General features: G+C 37.3%; 1 pseudogene; it reads left to right on the top strand.

Annotated features, from left to right (window-relative positions):
* Positions 1-18,421: 18,421 nt before the first annotated feature.
* On the top strand, positions 18,422-18,964 carry LOC132371512 (chromobox protein homolog 3-like; annotated as a pseudogene).
* The last annotated feature ends 3,434 nt before the right edge of the window (positions 18,965-22,398 follow it).

Raw genomic sequence — 22,398 nt, forward strand, 5'->3', positions numbered from 1 at the left:
GAGGAGGACCAATAATAAGGGAAGCCTTCACTATAGCGTAAACTATTTGGGATGGGATTTGAGATCTAGATAGGCATTGACAGCTAGCAAAGTGAGGCAAAGGCCGTGTTTCCCAAACTGTTCTACATGATACTTAGATATTCTATAGGAAATGAGTATGGTGGTCCAATTAATTTAAAAAGTGCTACAGATAGGAAAACCATACTGTATGACATGAGGCATTTTTAAAACTAAAAGAGATGATATTAATTATGCTGGGGCAACAGGTGTGTATTGGAACTGTCCCAGGCAAACTAGGATAAGTGGTTACCCTCATTCAATACCATAATCCCCTTTTGGAGACTTAAATGAACATTAGGATTTTAAAAGGCTCTGAGAAGTACTCTAGTAAAGAAATTTGTTTTATACTGGTTACTCTTGCATTTCCCAAATTTATTTTACCATGGCACCCTGACCCTGCTTTTATTCCCCTCAGAGGAGCACATTTTAGCACCTAATAAGTGCTTCCAAAGCAGAAAAGTGAAAGATGTGGGAGTTGGGAGGATTTGGTCAGGCATACAGAGAGCAGTTGAAGATGAAATTAGAAGGGTGAATTGAGCCACATCCGAGAGGACTTTGAGGGCGAGAGTTCGAACTTGTACTTGATGACGAAAGTGATAAAAGGCATTTCTCACAGCAGCACACAGAATATGTACCTATAACTTGAAAAGCATTTCAAAGAATCATGACTTTCAGAAGGGTAAAATGGTGTACTTTTCCTTGCTTTCCTATTTCTGTTCCTTCCTGAATCTCTGACATTAGGGGAGACGAAAAACTCCACTATAAGGACTTTCCTCAGTACGTGAGACATTAAACTCATGAGTTGTTAAACTCCTATCTGAACTCATATCTTCTTCTCTCACTCTAGTTTCCTTTGTGAGGTCTAAAGGATAAAGAGATGGAAGAATGCTGGGTTTTGAAAAGGAAAGTCATCTCAATTCTGTTTGCTACTGTGGGTGCTATACTCCAAGATATAGATTTGAATACAAAGAGTTTGCCTGGCTAGAGTGGCGTCGTAAGAAAACAAACATCAGTGATTATCATTACTTGACCACAGTTAGACTTCTTAACCAGGGGTCACATATCTGGCAACCTGATTTATCCAACAAGACGGAAAAGAAGCAGGAATAGTTCAAAACAAACTCCTCGAGAGGCTACAGCCTACAGCACAAACTCTACACATATTAGGAGCCCCAGACAATTCTCAGAAACTCCCCTCATTCATTTGCACACACTTCCAGTAAATTTAGTAATCCAGATTTCTAGCACACAGTAAATTTAACAGCAAATTAAAAGGGAAGGAAAAATTGACAGGGGTCAGTACATTTAAGTGAAAAGGGGAAGTGTAATACTATAAAAATTCAATAAGGGCTTCCCTGGTGGCGCAGTGGTTGAGAGTCTGCCTGCCAATGCAGGGGACACGGGTTCGAGCCCTGGTCTGGGAAGATCCCACATGCCGTGGAGCAACTAAGCCCGTGAGCCACAACTACTGAGCCTGCGCATCTGGACCCTGTGCTCCCAACAAGAGAGGCTGCGATAGTGAGAGGCCCGTGCACCGCGATGAAGAGTGGCCCCCGCTTGCTGCAACTGGAGAAAGCCCTCGCACAGAAACGAAGACCCAACACAGCCATAAATAAATTAATTAATTAATTAATTTAAAAAAAAAAGATAAAAGTAACTTATCTTGTTTAAAAAAAAAAAATTCAATAAAAGGACTAACATGGTGTAAAGTTCTGAAGGCATTTTAGAGGTAAAAACTCAACTCAAATCTCAACTGTGCCTCTGAGGATACCATTTGGTTATACCATAGAATAATGCTTACTTATAAGGATTATTTTGATTCATCAAAGGATGTTTAAGAATGTTCCATTACCCTGTTTAAGATGGTAAGAAAGCATTTAAGACATTTTAGAAATATTTCAATCCAAAATGTTGTGATTTTACAAGTTTGGTCAATAAAGTTATCTGTTATCTGGGGGAGTCATTGTGTAAATCTGATATTCCTCCAAGTGCTGCTTCCTTGAGAAAGAAGTTCATTGGCAATTTTTTTCCCAACCATATTTCAACATCAATTATTAATCCTGTAGGTTGAAAGAAGATCAACATGGCAACAAAATGTTTTGATAACAGCCTCTTGTGATTTGAAGATTAAAGAAATCATTAAATTAAATTACTCCACAGTCAAATGTTTATGACTGTTTAAAGTTGGCCAGCCAGTGGCACTCTGTAAAGGAACACTGACTGAATTATGTCATAAAATACAGCAGCTAAACTCTATCTTATCACTAAAAAGCCACTTGTGGTTCTTATATGGGGATGCTGGCTGTTCAGGGTGGCCGAGGACTATCCTGTGTGTAAAGAAGCAGCTGTGGGCATTGTAACAGCTGCCCTCCAGGAAGGAGAGAGCCAAGGGTGCAGTCTACAGGGACCTATTTTTTTCTCCTTAATATTTGATTTTGGAGTGTTTTTGCCTACTACAAAGACACTTGGCAATTTTTAACCTCATCAAAAAGTGGGGGGAAAAAACAGATAAAGGTGCCCTTAAAGGTAAACATGAGTAGAGTTCAGAAGCTCTGAAAAATTACCATGATTTAATGCTAAGTTTGCCACTGTTGAAAATAATAAAGTACAGTTTACAGTATATGGCCATCGTCCTTATTTCTTGGCAGACGACAGCATTGCCACTTTTCATTCCAAATTGAGCTAGACAGCTGAAGACTAAATCACTATGAGAAAAGTACATTTCCTCTCAGATAATGTGAGCATGCTAAGATTTATCAGTCTCTTGTCTCATAATTTAATGAGGTTTGCTTTTATCCATTCTTTCTTTATCAGAAATATAGATGGATTTCTTAAAAACAAACACAACAAAAAATAAACCTGTCTCTAATATATTAGCAAACTCTGGGAATTAAAAAAAAAAACTAGCTATGAACATCTACTTTAAAAGATGTAGTACACTCTATTGACTGGTAACTTAAATAGGAAAAACAAACAAACAAACAAACAAGCCTTGTTGTGTGGCTTAGGGGCATTATGGCTGCCATTCCATGAGAGAGATTGTGAAGGACACAAAATTTGTCTAGTTTGTAGAGTACGACTTTTAAAAACTAATAAAATTTTATGGTTTGAAGAAATTTCCATGTGTGATCCTAGAGCAGCACTGGCATTGCCTAGGAGCCTGATAGGATTGCAAATTCATGAATCTCATCACCCCAGGACACCTGAATCTGAATCTCTAAGGGTGGTGTTCAGGAATCTGTTTTATGAAGCTCTCCCAGGTGATTCCAATGCATACTGAAGTTTGAGATTTCTCGGACATCACAGAGTATCACTGAACCTACATGAAATGTACAGAGGGAAATTCACTACCTTCCAAGGCAACCCATTTTAGAGTGGGACAGCTTTGATTTTTTTTTTTTTTTTTGAGATGAATCTTCTGAGTACTGAGCTGATATCTATGTCCCTGAATCTCTCTTCTGTGGTCCTAATTCTACTCATTTGGAGTCACACAAACAAGCCCAGTCTGTTTTCCTTTGTTGGGATGTGAGATAGCCCTGTATGAAGGTTAACAGCACAGACAGGTTCTGGGTTTGTATGCTGATTCTATCATTAATGCATGTGTGACTGCGGGCAAGTTATCTGACCTCTCTGAGCTTCAGTTTCCTTTTCTGTAAATGGAGGATAATATTAGTATCTCTTTTATAGGGTTGTGGTGAGGATTAATTGAGATAATGCATATACTTAGCATGGAGTGAGCACTCAATAAATGGTAGCTGCTTATGATTATTATTCTAAGTAATGACATTAAAAAACTTTTAAGACAGCTATCATGTTCCCTGAGTCTTGTTTCTTTCTAAGCTAGATGGCCCCAATTCTCTTCACCATCCATATTATGAAGTGATTTTTTGATTTCCTCACCATTCAGACTGCTTTCCTCAAAATACCCTTTAGTCTCTATGTTGATGTCCTTACCAAAGTATGGCTGTATATTCCAGATCACATCTGATCTCTGCATTGTTGAACACTACTACGGCCTCTTTATTTTAAATACTCTTCTTCTGTAAATGCAGCCAAACTTGGGTATTTTGACAGTTGTTTCATCCTATGGACTCATATTGACCTTGCTTTCAACTAAAACACTGAAGTCTCTTAAAATAAACATAATTTTTAATTATGCAAGTGATACACATTCAATAAGCAAAAAGAAAAAATAATGTCACCAGTATTCATAACACAGAGATAACTATGGTTAAAATTTTGGTATGTACCTTTCTAGACTGTAAAGGTATGTTAGGTAGTGAATTTTTTTGGAACATAGCAAGAGCATAAACTTTGAAATACTAGGTAGCTGTGTAACATTTGAAAAGTTGTATGATTTCTCCTAATCCCATTCGTCACTGGTAAAATGAAAATAATAGCATCTACCTTATTAGTTGTTGTGAGATTTAAATGAAGTATTGTTTGTAAACCACAAAACAAGATTTCAGAAAATGGTATTCTATTATCATCATAATTAATGAATTACATGTATATTTTACAAAAAAATAGAGTTATACCTTCTGATTTATCACTTTTTTTCAAATGATATATTGTGAACAGCTTTCTTTTTTTAAATTTTATTTATTTTATTTTTATTTTTATTTTTGGCTGCGTTGGGTCTTCGTTGCTGCACGCGGGCTTTCTCTAGTTGTGGCGAGCGGGGGCTGCTCTTGGTTGCGGTGCGTGGGCTTCTCATTGTGGTGGCTTCTCTTGTTGTAGAGCACAGGCTCTAGGCGCGTGAGCTTCAGTAGTTGCGGTACACGGGCTCAGTAGTTGTGGCTCGTGGGCTCTAGAGCGCAGGCTCAGTAGTTGTGGCGCACGGGCTTAGTTGCTCCGCGGCATGTGGGATCTTCCTGGATCAGGGCTTGAACCCGTGTCCCCTGCGTTGGCAGGCAAGTTCTTCACCACTGCGCCACCAGGGAAGCCCCGTGAACAGCTTTCTATTTCAGTAAGTTTATTTTTTTCTACCTTTTATTTTGGAACTATTATAAACTCACAAATGTTGGCAAGGATGTGGAGAAAAGGGAACCCTCCTACGTTGTTGGTGGGAATGTAAATTGTTGCAGTCACTGTGGAAAACAGTATGGAGGTTTCTCAAAAAATTAAAAATATAACTACCATATGATCCAGCAGTCCCACTTCTGGGTATATGTCTGAAGAAATGAAATCAGGATCTCAAAGAGATATCTGCACCCCTATGTTCATTGTAGTATTATTCACAATAGCGAAGACATGGAAACAATCTAACTGTACAGCAATGAATAAATGGATAAAGAAACTCTGAGATGAATGAATAAAGAAAATGGAATATCATTCATCCATAAAAAAGAAGGAAATCCTATTTTTTGTGACAACATGGAAGGACCTTGAGGGCCTTATGCTAAGTGAAATAAGTCAGACAGAGAAAAATATTGTACGTTTTCATTTATATGTGGAATCTAAAAGAGCCAACCTCACAGAAATAGAGAATAGAATGGTGGTTGTGGGAAAATGTTGGTCAAAGGGTACAAACTTCCAGTTACAGATGAATTAAGTTCTGAGGATCTAATGTACACCATGGTGACTATAGTTAATACCATAATATATATTTGAAAGTTGTTGAGAGTAAATTGTAAATGTTATCACCACAAAAAAGAAAAAAAATGGTCATTATATGAGGTGACAGATGTTAACTAATTAATGAGGTAATAATTTCACAATTGTATCATCTATTTGCACACCTTAATTATGCATTATATGTCAATAATATTTCAATAAAGCTGGAAAAAATAAATGCTATGATTAATGCTCCAGTAGCTACACACTTATGTGCATCCTTAATTATTTAATTAAGAAAATTTCTGAAAGTGTACTTATTAGGATGAAAGGTCTGCATGGTTTTATGATTTCCAATACATATTGCCAAATTGTTGCAGGACTTAACAATTCACACTTTGACATGAAGCATATAAGAATGTCTATTTCTTTTTTTTTTGTCTTTCACATAGACATATATGTAAATATAAGCATTAAAATACAATATGAAGTTAAATTATTTTTTTATTATTATGAGGCATCTTATCCATACCGCTTTTCTCCCACCATGTCTTGTAGAAACTTTATTTTTTCCTTTATATTTTTTTCTTATTAGTCATCCATTTTATACACATCAGTGTATACATGTCAATCCCAATCGCCCAATTCACCCCACCACCATCACCACCCCCTGCCACTTTCCCCCCTTGGTGTCCATACGTTTGTTCTCTACATCTGTGTTTCAATTTCTGCCCTGAAAACCAGTTCATCTGTACCATTTTTCTAGGTTCCACATATATGCGTTAATATACGATGTTTGTTTTGCTCTTTCTGACTCACTTCACTCTGTATGACAGTCTCTAGATCCATCCACGTCTCTACAAATGACCCAATTTCATTCCTTTTTATGGCTGAGTAATATTCCATTGTATATATGTACCACATCTTCTTTATCCATGTGTCTGTCGATGGGCATTTAGGTTGCTTCCATGACCTGGCTATTGTAAATAGAGCTGCAATGAACATTGGGGTGCATGTGTCTTTCTGAATTATGGTTTTCTCAAGAATGCCTATTTCTTCAAATCCTTGTCAGCACTGAGAATTACCATTCTTCCTACCTTTATCAATTTGGTAGATTGAGGGATTACTGTTTTAATTTAAATTTCTTTGAATAATAATGAGGATAAACCATTTTGTTTATGAATCATTTATATTTCTTCTTTGTATGGTTGTCAGTTCACGCCAGTTCAAGCCTGACTCTTTAAAACACACACACACACACACACACACACACACACACTGTTCCATGCCTCTCCCATCCTGTATTTGTACACAGTGGTTTGTTTGTTTGTTTAGTGGGTCAGAGTGCAGGAACTTACATTTTCCCCTTTGTAATCATCTTGTTAAATTCAGCCAAAAGTTTCAGCCTTTTGGATCCTGATCCTCCCATCCTGTGTTTGCTGCCCTTTCTGGTTTGTTTTTAACTGCAAATCTGATAAATTTGCAAAATATCTTTTTATTCTCATCTTTCTAAAAAGTTTTAGCAGGACAGGGCTCAGCCCAGATCCTATGTGCTCCCTCGGGGACTGGCCCTGTCCTGACATCAATTGGTTAATTACATGGGTTTACAAGACTACCGCCCAGTAGACAGAGCTGCCACCACCACCATGGATGATGCTGGAATCCTGAGTGTTCAAATGTTCTCTCAGCCTTAATGGCTGATCACTGCAACTGTGCGTTGAGGTCCACTGAAGCAAGAGGATTACAAAGTTTCGATTTCTTCTTTGGCTATACACTTCTAAGAAGTTTGTGATAGTATCTCACTCATGTCTTTATGTGTCTCTTGATCCCTCCCCCAGTTTCATGTGCATAGTAGTCATTCAATGAAAGTGTATAAAATTGAATATAAACTTTCCTGGCTGCTTTGCCCACAGGGACAAATAATTCACCTCCTCTTCCCCCCACGCTTAGGCCTATCAATCCTACATCAAAGTAGCAATATAGATACAGTAAAACTTCAACTAACTGGATTCCAACAGGAGAAAACTCATGTTATATACTCTATTGCTGAAAAAGGAGAGAAATTGAAAATCTACATTTTTTAAGGAGTAATTTCTTTTTTGTTTTCTGCAATTATGGATTTATAGTAAGAATTTATTACTGAGAGATGAACCTGAGGCACTGTCAGTTTCTAGGTCATAAAATAAAGATTAAATTACACCAATACACTGTAAAAAATATTTTCAAGGAGGCTTAAAGCTTAAAAATACATATCTGGTTATTCAAAGCACAGAGTCTCAAACATTCTAGTTTATGGAGGTTTACTCTGTTCTCTTTTCTCTGAAGTCCAGCTTCATTGCAGTTTCAGACCATGAGAATTTTGAATATTAGTTATTTGCCTAAGTCTAAAATCTGCATTTCTTGCTTAAGCAGTTTACAAACTGTCTCACTGAATCTTCACAAGAAAGAAATGCACAGAAGCTTTTTAGAGGAAAATAATTTACATGAACTTCTAATGCTGAGGTTAATTATTTTTAATTTTATACTTATATAATATGTACAGTGATAAAACCAGATTTAAACTTATAATACTTAGAGCTCTTACTAAAATTAAAAAAGACAAATTTAGGAATCTAATACAAATAAAACTGCAAAGCAATGTAATTCAGATGAACAACATAAGCTTGATGTGATGGATGGTCTTGTTTGAACTTTGGGTTAGATGTGTAAAAAAATATCTATATTAACTTGATTCTTTTGATTTTGAGCACTATAAACCATGGTTTGAATCATTGTCATTAGTTTTCCCCTTAATCAATGATGTTGTGTTACCACTGACCCAATCATTTGAATAATGTGCCCCAAAAATAATACTAAAAAGTTTAAAAAGTTATTTTATAACAAATCCTTAACTGTGGGTTTGCCATTACTCTTATTGCCAACACCATACAAGATGGTAGGTACAAACCAGGACCCATGGTATACCCACTCTTTTAAATGTGGTCCTGACTGCTGTGGGTCAGTTTTTCGAGTCTGGTTTCCCCTTTATTACCATACACTGTGTGATGGCTGGGTTTTCCCACTACTTCTCTATATTTAAATGACTTTGAACCTCTAATTTGTGCTATTAGCCTCAAAGCCTTTCGGCTTTTCATGTGGTGAGAATGAGATTGTAAACATGAACAGAGCATGGGCACTAATATTATCTGGAGGTGGCTAGTTATCTAGATAATCTCATCAAATATTTATATTATACTTTAAAATTTTTCATTGAAGTGAAAATTCCAAATGAAAAATTTCTAAGCAAACTTTACAGGGGTTTATCTTTCAAGAAACAATTTAACACATTTATTAAGAAGTATAATTTATATATCATACAATTCACCAATTTAAAATATAAAAATCAATGGTTTTAGTATATTCACAGATATGTGCAACCATCACCACAGTCAACTTTAGAACATTTATTAAAATGTTATTTATTAAAATCACCTCAGAAAGAAACCCTGTACCCTTTAGTTACCACCATTCCATTCCTGCACCTTCCCCTTTTCCCCTCCACCAGCTCTAAGCATTACTTTCTGTCTCTACAGCCTTCTCTGTTCTAGACTTTCATATGAACAGAATCATACAACATGTGGTCTTTTGTGACTAGCTTTTTTCACCTAGTATAACGTTTTCAAGATTCATCCATGTTGTAGCATGTATCAGTACTCATTCCCTTTCGTGGTTAAATAATATTCCATTGTATGGATAGTCCACATTTTGTTTATCCATTCACCAGTTGATGAACATCTGCGTTGTTTCCACTTTTTGGCTATTATGAATAATGCTGCTATAAACATTCTTGTACAAGTTTCTGTGTGGACATATGCTTCATTTCTCTTAGGTATATTCCTAGGAGTAGAATTACTAGGTTAAATGGTAACTCTATGTTTAATTGTTTGAGGAAATGGCATAATATTTTCCAAAGTGCTGCATCATTTTACATTACCACCAGCAGTGTATGAAGGCTCCCATTTCTCCATGCCCTTGCTAACTCTTCTTATTATCTGACTTTCTGATCTTAGTCATGCTAGTGGGTGTTAAGGGGAATCTCACTGTGGTTCTAATTCTCACCTAAACTGTATTCAGTGATAATTTTTGTTTCATCATTTCTTGCTCTTTTTTAAAAAAATGGAAATCATTCGTTTTTTGTATGAACATTTAAAATTTACTTATTTTAAAGTCTTCATCAGACTCTCATAAATTATTTTCATCTGGAGTAAATTGATGGTCTAATTATTTAGTCTTTCTTAGTATATTTCCTCAAATATTTTGTAATTTCAGTGTGAAGGCTCATTTTCAGTTGGAGTGGCATTTTATTACCTCCACATTGTGCTCATGTCTTCCTATCCAACAGTTCGGTGGTAGTTTCACCTGGCTCACCATGTACCTCTACCCTGAACAAAATTTATAATGGCATTTTGAGGACTCACCCTAAAAGGCGATACTGGGGATACTGCATATTCAGTTAGTGAGCCAGCCAAAGACTTCATTGAAAGTCTGTAGACTTTCACCTTGTTAAAGGCATAGCCCTAGTTGTTGGTCAGTAACAGTTTTTTCCAGTCCTCTTTCACAGGTCACAGGTCATATGGTCGGAGGGGCTGATAATTCAGAGGATTAAGAATGGAGCTGGAAGTGGGGAGAGAGCCCAACTGACTCTTAACTTTAAATACTGAAAATGTCATATGTCTACCAATTGCAGCTCTACTCAGAACTTTATGTTTCTTTATTGTTTTCGGTCTATAATGGTGTTTATTTTTATACCCGTTTTTTCCTATTTTACTTTCCCTTTTTTATGTGGTTGGAACAGAGGGACTGTATTAAAGCGTGGACTCCCTGTATCATCTTGACTAGAAGTCTTGCTTTACTTAAGGAAGGAAAGCTGGAGGCTGGGATAATCTTGCAGCAGAAGCTAACAGTTCTCTGGGTAAGGAAAGAGAGTGAATATTTTGCTTTTGCTTTCTCAGCATTTTCTCTCATTAGGTGAGAACTTTCCTTTGGAAACTCCCCTCCCCTCTGACATCAGTCAGTATGATTTGGGGTTTGGCTCATCCTACCCCCATAGCATCAGTATGATGCTCAGAGCCTAGGCCACAGTAACTGGTTCAGGAATGAGTAAATAATCCAAGTTGTCCAATGAGATCCTTCCCTGTTATTTTTCTCTCAGGAAAGAGATCTACTCTTCTTATCTCTGGTTCCTAGAATCCTCACTCATTAAATGGGGGTGAATAATAATACCTGTTTCACAGAGCGTCAGGGACTAGTCAGGTGAATCAATGCTTAAGCACAGAGCCCAGCACATGTTGGTCAGGATCCCCATCACTGTTTTTATGAGTCCATGTAAAACTTAAAGGAGGGAGCAGTCACCTTGGACTGGGCTGGTCTAGGAGGGATTCATACAAAGTGAATTCTTTAAGTTGATCTTAAAGAATAAGTAGGGGTTTGATGAGAGGGACAGAGAAAAAACATTCTACAGAGGTAGACGAGGACAATATGGCTGTGGGTTACAAGGAACTGTGAGGAGGAGGGTCAGGTGAAGGCTGAGGGTGCAGGTGGCAGGGAAGCACATGCGGGAAGCTCGCTGGGGCCTGAACCAAGGAGTTGGGGCTTTGTTTCACAGGTATTGGGAAACCAGGGAAGATTCTGGATTGAAAAAATAATGTGACTGATATGGGATGGCTTATAAAGAAAAAACTCTTCTATAGGCAGAGGAGACGTGAGCAATCACTCCATGCGCTCCTTCACTGTAACCTCTTGACTTAAACCCCAAACACAAAGCCAAAACACACACACAGGAAATGGTCTAGGAGCATGAAGGAAGTGAAGCAGGAAAACATTTTCCTCAACCCCGCAATGGACTCAGAGCCCACGTTTCACTATTTTGTGTATTAACCAAGTCAGCTTCCCTTTATCTCTGAGCCATGTACACCAAGTGTGTGTGTTTGTGTACATACACACATATGTATTTTCAGCAGTGTATAGGTTTCTATAAAAATACATTTTGTATATGTGATTTGTACAAAATTACACTGCAATTTTAATGATTTATGAATTTGTTTTAGTGGTTGTGTCCACATTCCTTTTACTATTCTCTCCTTAAATAGAAAGATCATTGTGGGGACTCCAGCAAGATGTAGGCAAACGAAACCTAGCTTCCTTTGAAATATCTGAAGACATGGCATCAAATGATCAGACTGGAGCAGTGACTGTTCCCTTTCAAGAAGAAATATGTTCCTCACTTTGCTACAGTTGTCATTACTCCCTCTTATTTCCCAACCCTGAGCCTGTGTGTCATTGGTGTTTATCATCACTATAGTGCTCTTGTTTCGCTTCTACTTGGTTCCATACGTTGATTTTCATTCCCTACTTGGCCTCTATGGACATTTTAACTTGTGACTCATGGATAACACCAATTTTGATTTTTCCTGTCTGAAGTTGAATTTTTATAGGTATTTCTTCTAAATATTCTAAGACAAGCTAAAAGCAGCATTAACTACCCTAAATACTGAACAGCTGAGGCCAGGCCAACTCTTGGTTGTAATTCATGTATACCACCTTTCTTGGCCTGGCTAATTTTGTGCATTCATTGACAAAGAGAATCTGCCAGAAGTTGTTTTCTATTTAATGGCAGGCCAACAGATGCTGCGAAATCATGCCAACATGTGCCAAGTTGTCACCTCAGTATCCCTGTTTATCAGGGACTTCATTGTACAAATCCCTTGTCCACTGTTATGTCATATTTACTTATACAGATAGATAAAGGCCCATGCCCAGACGAGTGAATTCTTAGGAAGGTGCTATTTTTACCCAGTTCCCTAAAAACCACATAAGAGTGACAAATATTTCCATAGGATTAATGAATAGGTGTTTCAGTCTCCTCTGCCCTTATTAAATACTAGCTTTTTCTTTCATACTTGGAACTCTGTTGAATTTGTGGATGAGAAACATTTTCCATATATAATGAATCCAAGGACTTTTTAACCTATTCTATTTTGTTCCATATATTGGTCACTCTTTTAAGGAATTGTTCCCAATCTAACCAAGAATCAGATAACCTGAGAATTTGGTACATCTTTATTTAGAATATTTTTATATTTTTGAATAATATATATATAGAATACTTCTTGATAAGATCAAGAAATGACCAAGGGAATCATGTAGCTTTAGCCATCCTTGTTTTTATCATTTGCCAAAAAATTTCTTTAGCTTCATGGAAACCACATAGAAACCAAATGACTTGGTTTTCTTTCCACTTCTCTAGGCAACAAACCAATTTTTTAGTTTCCATGGACACCCAGTTGTGCAACAGTAGTTAGATCTGTAAAAACTGCTATCTGACTTAGAGTCTGATGATGACCTACCCATCGGCAATGACACGTCAGGCTTGGCTCTCTAAGGGACCCATATGTATGAGACTGCACGTGAGCTTCTGGGACAGCGCCAAGTTACTGTCCCTGGTACTTTTCCAGTTTCCTAATTTGTGGAGGTTCACAAACCATTATGGATCTTGTCTTCATATCTGGGTAGTCAGAAAGCTCCAAAATAAGGCAGTGGGAATGGTAATCAAACAGGTCTGGTTGAAATAGATTTACTTTCCACTTGGTTAAGAAAGAGGCCTCACATTCTGATGGCTATGTTAACTCAGTTAAGAAGTGGTACTTATTTGGAATTCCTTGTGGGAAGCCCAAAATGTACTTGAAATGAGAGAAGTCACAAACTTGTTTAGTACATATGAAGGATGGCTTTGAATCTAGGCAGTAACTGAAAGTCTGCCCATTCAGGCTCAGCAGAAATATAAGAAAAGATTGAATTGAATTGTCCTGTATCATATATAAATTCTCCAGGGCCTGTTCCCTCCTAACTTAGGATAGAACAAATGATTTTTGAAAGGATCAATCTGGTTTCCAGGTTTTGAAAATGCTGTTCTTTGCTTTTGCTTGCATTGTGTAAAATTCTCCATTTCCCAGTTGCCCCAAAATTAACAATTTAAAAACTGAATCTTTCAGACCATTAATCAGTGTTGGAAATGTTGAAAAAGAAAGGTTTTGAAAAAATAGTGAAAATGATACTTAACTGGATACTTAACTTTGCCATAAATATGCAAGACCATGGTAAGCATGTAATTTGTCTTTTCTTAGTCTCTGTCTCCTCATCTGTAAAGGAAGGGGTTGGGTTGCCAATATTACTTCTAGCACTAATGTTCTACTACTCAATGAAAAAATTTTAATTTCACATACTACAGAGGTCATGTCATGAGCTTGAGAGATCTAGCTCTTCACAGGAATAAAACTTTCAAGTTCACAGGGATTTGATCTTGTATTTTCCAAAAAAAATGCCTCTAATCACTTCTGTTTCTCTTTGCACTATGGAAGTTTTCCATGAATACCATAGAAAATGGATTCCCGAGGAAAGAGAGTGGGTATTTCTCAGAGATTTTCATTTTTGATTTGCTTCTAGGAATTTTAGAGAGACAAATAGAAATGGAATTTTAAAATTTTTTTTTTTTTTAAAAAAGGAGAGAGAGTAATAGATGGTAGTTGGCTATTGGAAATCAGCAAAGTTTCATGGGTGTATAATGAACTGATGATCTGAGGTGATATATTTTGTCATTAGTAAATCAGGTATAGGAGAAAGATTTAGGAGAAATGTTACAGAGAAACTTTTAGCTTTACAAACCTAGGGACTGATACATTTACATACCACAGTTCCTTGGCAGCTCCTTTATTATGTGCCAAGTTTCTCATCTCACTAAAGTACCCTGGGCAAATAAAAAGGGAAAGGCATTCCAGGTAGAAGAAACGCCATGATCAGAGATTGGGAAGTATGAGATAGCATCATGTGTAGAGGCAGTGCGAAGAGTTTGTTTAATCCTTTTGGAGTATAAAGTACAGGAGGACACTAGATCATTCAGAGTTCAGGTGCAGATTACAGAAACCACTTTAGCAATTTTAAAAGAATTGTGAAACAGAAACCAAATGAAGGGAGTTACTCAAGAGGGTCAAAAGCAGCTATACTGTCAAGTAAGATCAGGGTTGAGCAGTGCCCAGTAGCTTTGACCATTAGGAGGCCTTTGATGTCCTTAGCAAAAATTGGCCAAGAGGTGAACTGGGCCACACTGCAGGGAATAAGGTATGAATGGCAGATGAGGAAGAGGAAGTGGGGGAATCTGTTTTCTGGGAGCTTGGCTCTGAAGGGAAGGAAAGCTTTATCTGAAGAAAAACACAAAATGGAAGAAGGTTTTGATCTTAAGCTGTAAAAACCTTAAACAAGTTTGGATGCAGAAGGAAAGAAGTCAATGGTTAGGTAAGAATTGAAGATGCAGGAAAGAGACAGATACTAGATACTAGATGCCCTCAGACTGAGAGGAGAAAGATCTAGTCTCGAGGAGGCAGTGCTGGCCTTAGGTAAGAAGAGAACTATGTGTTTCTCTTACACATGGCAGAGGGGGAAAGCATGAGTGAAGAAGCAGATGTGTTTGTAAATTGGGGAAAAGAAGGGAGTAGAAATCACACCCGATAGATTATTTTCTTGATAGAAATAATCAAGAAAGTAAGAAGCAGACCATCTGCTGAGAGAGGGGAGAATGGAATGGGGGTGAAATAGGGTGGGGTAGAAAGTGTGAGGGAGAAATGGGCGGAAGAAAAGAGCCAGAAGTGATCAGAATTGCTAAGCAGGACTGACCTTGAAGAAGTGGGGAGATTTCTGAGGAAAGGCTTAAAGTAGTATCATAATTGTCGTAACCTTGGGATCTTTGGTCTTTTAGAAAGTAGTGGTGGGTACTAAGAATGATGTTCCTCTTTAAAATATATTTGTTTTGCAGCTGTCCACCTGATGATTAGGTAAGACTTTTAAATTATCATCATCATCACCTGTTAATCATCTATTAATATGATCAATCTTTTATTTCTAAGACCATCTTGAGCACTTTGAATAGGAATGAGACAAAATGGCACAAGTGCATCATTAATGAAAGAATGTTCTAAGAACTTACATTTTGAAGTACTCTTCTGTGAATTCCCTGGCAGTCCAGGGGTTAGGACTCGGCACTCTCACTGCCAGAGCCCCTGGTTTGATCCCTGATCAGGGAACTAAAATCCCACAAGCCGCGAGGCGTGGCCAAAAAAATAAAATAAAATTTGAAGTACTCTTCTGTGACTGAAAGTCATCACTTTATGTTAAACATGATTGAAGATTTGAGAAATTTGCCCAATAGATGGGGTAAGGATATGAAAAGATGCTCAAAATTATTACTCATCAGGGATATGCAAAATAAAATACAAGGTAATACCACCATATGCCTATTAGAATATCCAAAATTGAAAAGACTGAACATACCAGGTGTTGGCAAGGACCTGGAGCAAGTGGAACTCTTATGAACTGCTCACGGGAATGAAAATGGTTCAACCACTTTGGAAAACAGTTTGGCAGTTTCTTAGAAATATCCACATCCACATCATATGACCAACACATTTATTTCATCCTCAGAATCAAAAACATTTGTGAGTAAGTCTTTGTACAGACTATCCAAGAGAAAAAGAAATATATGGCTGTAAAAAGATACATGCAATGTTCATAGAAGTTTGATTTCTAATAACATTTAAAAAAAGAAAACAACAAAAATGTCCATCAACAGGTGAATGGATAAATAAATTGTGGTATAGCCATACAATGGAATACTACTTGGCAATAAAAGTAAACAAACTACCGACTGCACAACAACATAGATGAATCTCAAAATAATTATGATGAGTGAAAGAAGTCAGACAAAAGAGAGTACATAGTGTATTGTTCCATTCATAAAATAGTCTAAAAAAATCCAAACTAACCTATAGCATCAGAAAGCAGATCAGAGGTTACCTGGAGACAGGGGTGGGGTTGGGGAAGGCAGGCGGAAGGAATTACAAAAGAGCACAAGAAAACTCTTGTGGGTGATGCAAATGTTCATTATCTTGATTGTGATAATGGTTTCATAGGTACACTCATAAGTCATAAATTAGCAAATTCTACACTTTAAATAAACGCAGATAATACTTTAATAAAGCTGTTACAACAAAAGAACTAATGTGTATGTTCAAAAATTGGAGAATGATTTAATTACGTTATAGAACAGTAAATTTTTTGAATACTGTATCTTTTAAAAATCGTTTTTGGGGGCTTCCCTGGTAGCGCAGTGGTTAAGATTCCGCCTGCCAATGCAGGGGACACGGGTTCGAGCCCTGGTCCGGGAAGATCCCACATGCCGCGGAGCAACTAAGTCCGTCGGCCACAACTGCTGAGTCTGCGCTCTAGAGCCCGCGAGCCACAACTACTGAGCTGACGTGTCACAACTACTGCAAGCCTGTGTGCCTAGAGCCCATGCTCCGCACCAAGAGAAGCCACTGCAGTGAGACGCCTGTGCACCGCAGCGACGAGTAGCCTCCGCTCACCGCAAGTAGAGAAAGCCTGTGCACAGCAACAAAGACCCAACGCAGCCAAAAATAAAATAAATAAATTTTAAAAAAAAAGTTTTTGAAGAGTGTTTAATATTATCAGAAAATTCTCATAGAATTCAGAGACAAGTGTACTTCTGATTGATAATGGTCCATTAACATTTGTTGAATGTTAAATGAATGATGTAGTGTTAAATGAAAAGAGCAAGACACAAAATTGCATCCATAATTAAATATGATCCCAATTGTGGTAACTCTCTCTCTTGTCTCTCATGGCTGAAAGGAAATATCTCAAAATGTTTACATTGGTTGTCTCTATGAGGTGGAATGACATACAATTTTTCTTTTCCTTCTTATGCTTTTGGGGCTTTTCTATAGTTGACCTTCCACTACTTTCACAAGCAGACAAAAACCCAACCAATGCTCTTTGAAAAGTTTATTTCCCACACAAGGAACTCACGGGTGCAAATATTTTTAGATAATATATCAATCTAACCGAGGCACATGGCATCTTTTCCTGCACTTCTTCCCAGTAACCTGCTACCAGACACTGAGGGAGGTTAGTGGAGTGGTGATGTGCTGGAAAGACCAGCTCCAGACTGCAGTTAGCTTGTGATGAGACACAGCCTAGAAATGCCTGCTTATAAATATGTTTTATGTAGCCTCGGGGGTTCACTTACCTTTATTACTTCCCTGCTAGCAGTCCCTTGATAAAACCAGGTCAAAGACAGAGAGAATAAATTCCCTGGGCTACCCGCAGTACAGCTCTGTCGGGAAGTGTTCACCAAGTATACCCTGATGAGAAAAGGAGAGTAGCTGTGTGTCAAATGTAGATAATTCCTCAGTCTTTTGTCCAATCCATGGTGAGCCTTATGCATTTCTGACTTCTTTCCTGCTTGAGTCAAAAAGATGACCAGGGGAGGGTGAGGCCTGTGGAGCGAGAGCCAAGGAAGAAGGCTTGTGAAAGTGAGGGTCAAATGTAGGGAGGAGTTGGGAGAGCTCTCATGCACAAAGATGTGCCTTTATTACTGTCCTCCACACATGAGGGATATCTGCCCTGTGAGACTTCCACTCTGCTCTTCTGCCCCTGTGGAGAGACGCAATGACTGATGCTGTCTGCGCCAAGGGGATGCTTCGGCAGGACGGGGGTTGCTGGGGCCTGAGGCAGAGATGTTGGTGAGACCCACGGGAGCCCTCCTGCCCGGCTCGGCCAGGACGTTGGGATTGTACCTGCAGCCTGAAACATGAGGATTAAAGGGAACTCGAGCCTGAGGCATGCAGGGCCGGAGATGAAGCATACCTCGGGGCAGCTCGAAGGCAAGGAATAATTCCTCTTCAAGTTTGCAATAAAAATGGCCTCCAATAAAACTGCATTGCAAAACATGGGAAAGAAACAGGATGGAAAGAGTAAAAAGTCAGAGAGGAAGAGCCTGAAGAATTGGTGGTGGAAAAACACAGAACTGACGTGTGGTGAAAGTGAGGGGGTGGTTATTTCCTCAAGTGGAAGGGAATACAGATGCTGACAATACTAGGAACCTGAAGAAAACTTCTACTGCCCGGGGGTAATTGAAACATTTGTTAATTCTCCAACAGCTGGTACAGAAAAAGGTGGTACAAAAAGAAAATCTTTATCTGGCAGCGAATCTGATGATAGTGAATCAAAGAAGAGAGATGCTGCCGGGCAGAGCAAGAGGCTTTGTCGGAGGTCTGACCCTGAATGAATAACTGGTGCCACAGACAGCAGTGGAGAATTGGTGTTTCTCATGAAATGGGAAGATTCAGATGAGACGGACTTGGTGCTGGCCAAAGAGGCAAAAATGAAGCGTCCTCAAATTGCAGTGCTTTTTATTCAGAGACTAACTTGGCATTCTTGTCCAGAAAACAAAGCTCAATAATTGTTTGCATTGCCATATATATAATTACATATATATACATACACACATACACATAAGCTGATGCATATAAGCTCTGGGTCTTGGTTTTTTTGGTTTATTAGTGTGAAGAAATAACTAGATTCTAATGAAAATAAAGTTTCATATGTTCATTTTGAAGGAGTGTTAGGGTTTTTTTTTTGTCTATAGCACTGGTTACATTGAACAAATAAATAAAGCTTTCTTAGTTGCTTCCTTTATCAGAAAAGAACATTTGATACCATGATATATTATTTTCTCTGCATTAGGGAACAGATTTTCTAAATGTTGGAGGAAATCTCCACAGTCATTACGCAATCAGATTATGTGTTTAACTCATATATGCTTAAAGACCATTCTGGGTTTTTCGTTTATGAGGGGGTTTTTTGTGTGTATACATAAAACACATATGTAAATGATTTTCTTTTCCTTCTTCTTCTTTTTATTTTTTAAAAACACTTGCTGAAACAAAAATGCTAATTCATAACCAGGGATAAGCCCATGTTTCTGGGATGCCATCACTCTGAGCAGCCTAAGAAACAAATGCGTTCAAGTTAAATGGAAAATTTTCCTGAAGGCTTAACCTTTCAAATTAGGTAGATGATTCCATAATTAATTGGAAAATTTAAATATAATGTAAGTAACTTAAATTGGACAATAAAAGCAGCTGTATCTGAATCCATATCTATAACTACAGTCATATAAATGGAAGTTTATTTGCAAAACTCCTGACAGGAAAAATTTTATCACTACCAAGAATCTCCTCACCCAGATGAGAAAACTAGAAAAATCCTGCTGTGTTTCAATTAGCCAAGCAAAACTTAGTTAAATGGACATTTAAAGGTTTCTTCTAGTGAACCTCTTCTTTACTAGAAGATGAAATCCCTGTGCTGTACTGACTAAGAGGACAACGTCTAAAACTTTGCTCATGGAAACCTAACCAGGTGGTTAGAGATGTTATCAATCTAGGACCTGCTAGAATAAATTTTAAATAAATAGTAGATTAACTTAAATAAATAAAACTATTTAAATAAATAGTTTAGATTAACTTCTGTAATCTAAACTATTGATCTATATGTTTTTTCTTTACCCCCAACTGATTCCTTACATACAGGCTCAATCTTTTCAGTATCTGGGTTACTGGTTCAGCAGAAGCATAGAAAAGCAATAAATTTGTAGTAATCAGAATGTTATCCAACTGTATATTGTTTACTTTATTGTAAACACTGGTGAACAATGGTCCATAGTCTTATATTAAAAAATGAAATAAAATGGATATGCAAACTTCCACTTTTGCAAACTATCAGTAGCTACAACATTTTAGCTAATTTTTTTCTTTGTAATTATTTAAAGAGTTGTGTTTCATAACGCTTGAAAATGTGTTTCTTCAAATGTCCCTGGGACACATGGTAATCCTTTTGCTATATGAATAATCTCACGTAATCTATCAGATTGAAAATTTATCTTCAAGTACTTATCTTAAGTATTCTCTCCTCCCTGACCCAGATTTCCCTAGAATTTTGAGGAGGACCTCTGGTCACTCCATCATAGCTCTTCAGCCTTCCTTCTGGAGTTTACCCTCAGCCTCTACACCTCCTCAAATGATCATCAGGCTTTAGAGGCTACCATCACTGGGTACGAACTGTGGGAATCCAATTCCTATTGCCTGCTTAGGGTCAGGGGTGGCAAGTGGAACAGGGAGTAAGGAGAGCTCTCTATGTAGCAACAAAGTTTTAGGTATTACAGGCAAGAATTATATATGCTTTTTTCCTTAGAAACATTGTCATACACATGGATTAAATTCTAGAATGAGATGATGATTGTGTTTAACCATTTATTTGTGGTTAAATACGTTTTAGTGGCTCATTTAGGCACTGAAATTCTTTGAAAGCTGGTATATATGTGCATAGATATGTTATAATCTATTATGTATTTATATATTATATTTCTATATAAATTTTTAAACCACTTATATAAACTGAACCTTGATTAAGCAGAACATATTCCCCAATTATGCTTGACAACAGAATTTGCCACATTTAAAATTGAAAGAATGAAATGATGTAGGAGTTATATGTTCATAGATATGTTTTTTTTAAAATCATGTCACCATAGTATAAAATCTGGTCATTGATATGAATTATCTCATTTTGCAAACTGTCCCTAGCATTTAGCTGAACAATAGCTGACCCTCTACCAGACTATTACAGAATCATTCAATTTTGTATGGGCAATAGTTGTTTCATAAATAATTGAAGTTCTTTCATTATTTTAAAAATGTTTCTGTACCCCAAGTGAATTCCACACATTTGTGAAAAATTAGTGAAATTCTGAATGTGCTGTTGATTAAAATATGTTTTTAAGACACTCTCAGAATTTGAACAATGATCATGGTACATATCAGCATTCAAAAATGAGATATCCATAATTACTTTGAGGAGGAAATCTTTTTAAAGTCTGCAATAAAAGCACTTAGGAACTCTGGAATGAAACCTGGGCAATTTAGGTCTTGAGAATCAATTTTAGAATACATTTAAAATGCCATTTTCAACATTTATACCCTAAAATTTATTTTTCATCAACAGTTTACTAACGTATGTTTGTCAATAGATCATTGTTCTTTTTTTTTTTTGAAGTATAGTTGATTTACAACGTTGTGTTAGTTTCAGGTGTACAGCAAAGCGAATCAGTTATACATATGTGTGTGTATATATATATTCCTTTTCATATTCTTTTTCATTATAAGTTATTACGAGATATTGAATACAGTTCCTTGAGCTATACAGTAGGACCTTGTTGTTCACCTATTTTATATATAGTGGTTTGTATCTGCTAATCCCAAACTACTAATTTATCCCTCCCCCACCCCCTTTCCCCTTTGGTAACCATAAGTTTGTTTTCTGTCTGTGAGTCTGTTTCTGTTTTGTAAATAAAATCATCTGTATCATATTTTAGATTCCACATAGAAGTGATATCATATTTGTCTTTGTCTGACTTACTTCACTTAGTATGATAATCTCTAGGTCCATCCATGTTGTTGCAGTGGCATTATTTCATTCTTTTTTACGGCTGAGTAGTATTCCATTGTGTGTGTGTGTGTGTGTGTGTGTGTGTGTGTGTGTGTGTGTATACATACACACCACATCTTCTTTATCCATTCATCTGTCAATGGATATTTAGGTTGCTTCCATGTCTTGGCTATTGTAAGTAGTGCTGCTATGAACATTGGGGTGCATGTATCTTTTTGAATTACAACTTTCTCTGGATATATGCCCAGGAGTGGGATTGCTGGATCATATGGTAACTCTACTTTTAGTTTTTTAAGGAATCTCCATACTGTTTTCCATAGTGGCTGCACCAATTTACATTCCCACCAACAGTATGTGAGGGTTCCCTTTTCTCCACACCCTCTCCAGCAT

Source organism: Balaenoptera ricei, chromosome 9 (assembly GCF_028023285.1).
Source record: "Balaenoptera ricei isolate mBalRic1 chromosome 9, mBalRic1.hap2, whole genome shotgun sequence".
Taxonomy (NCBI): domain Eukaryota; kingdom Metazoa; phylum Chordata; class Mammalia; order Artiodactyla; family Balaenopteridae; genus Balaenoptera; species Balaenoptera ricei.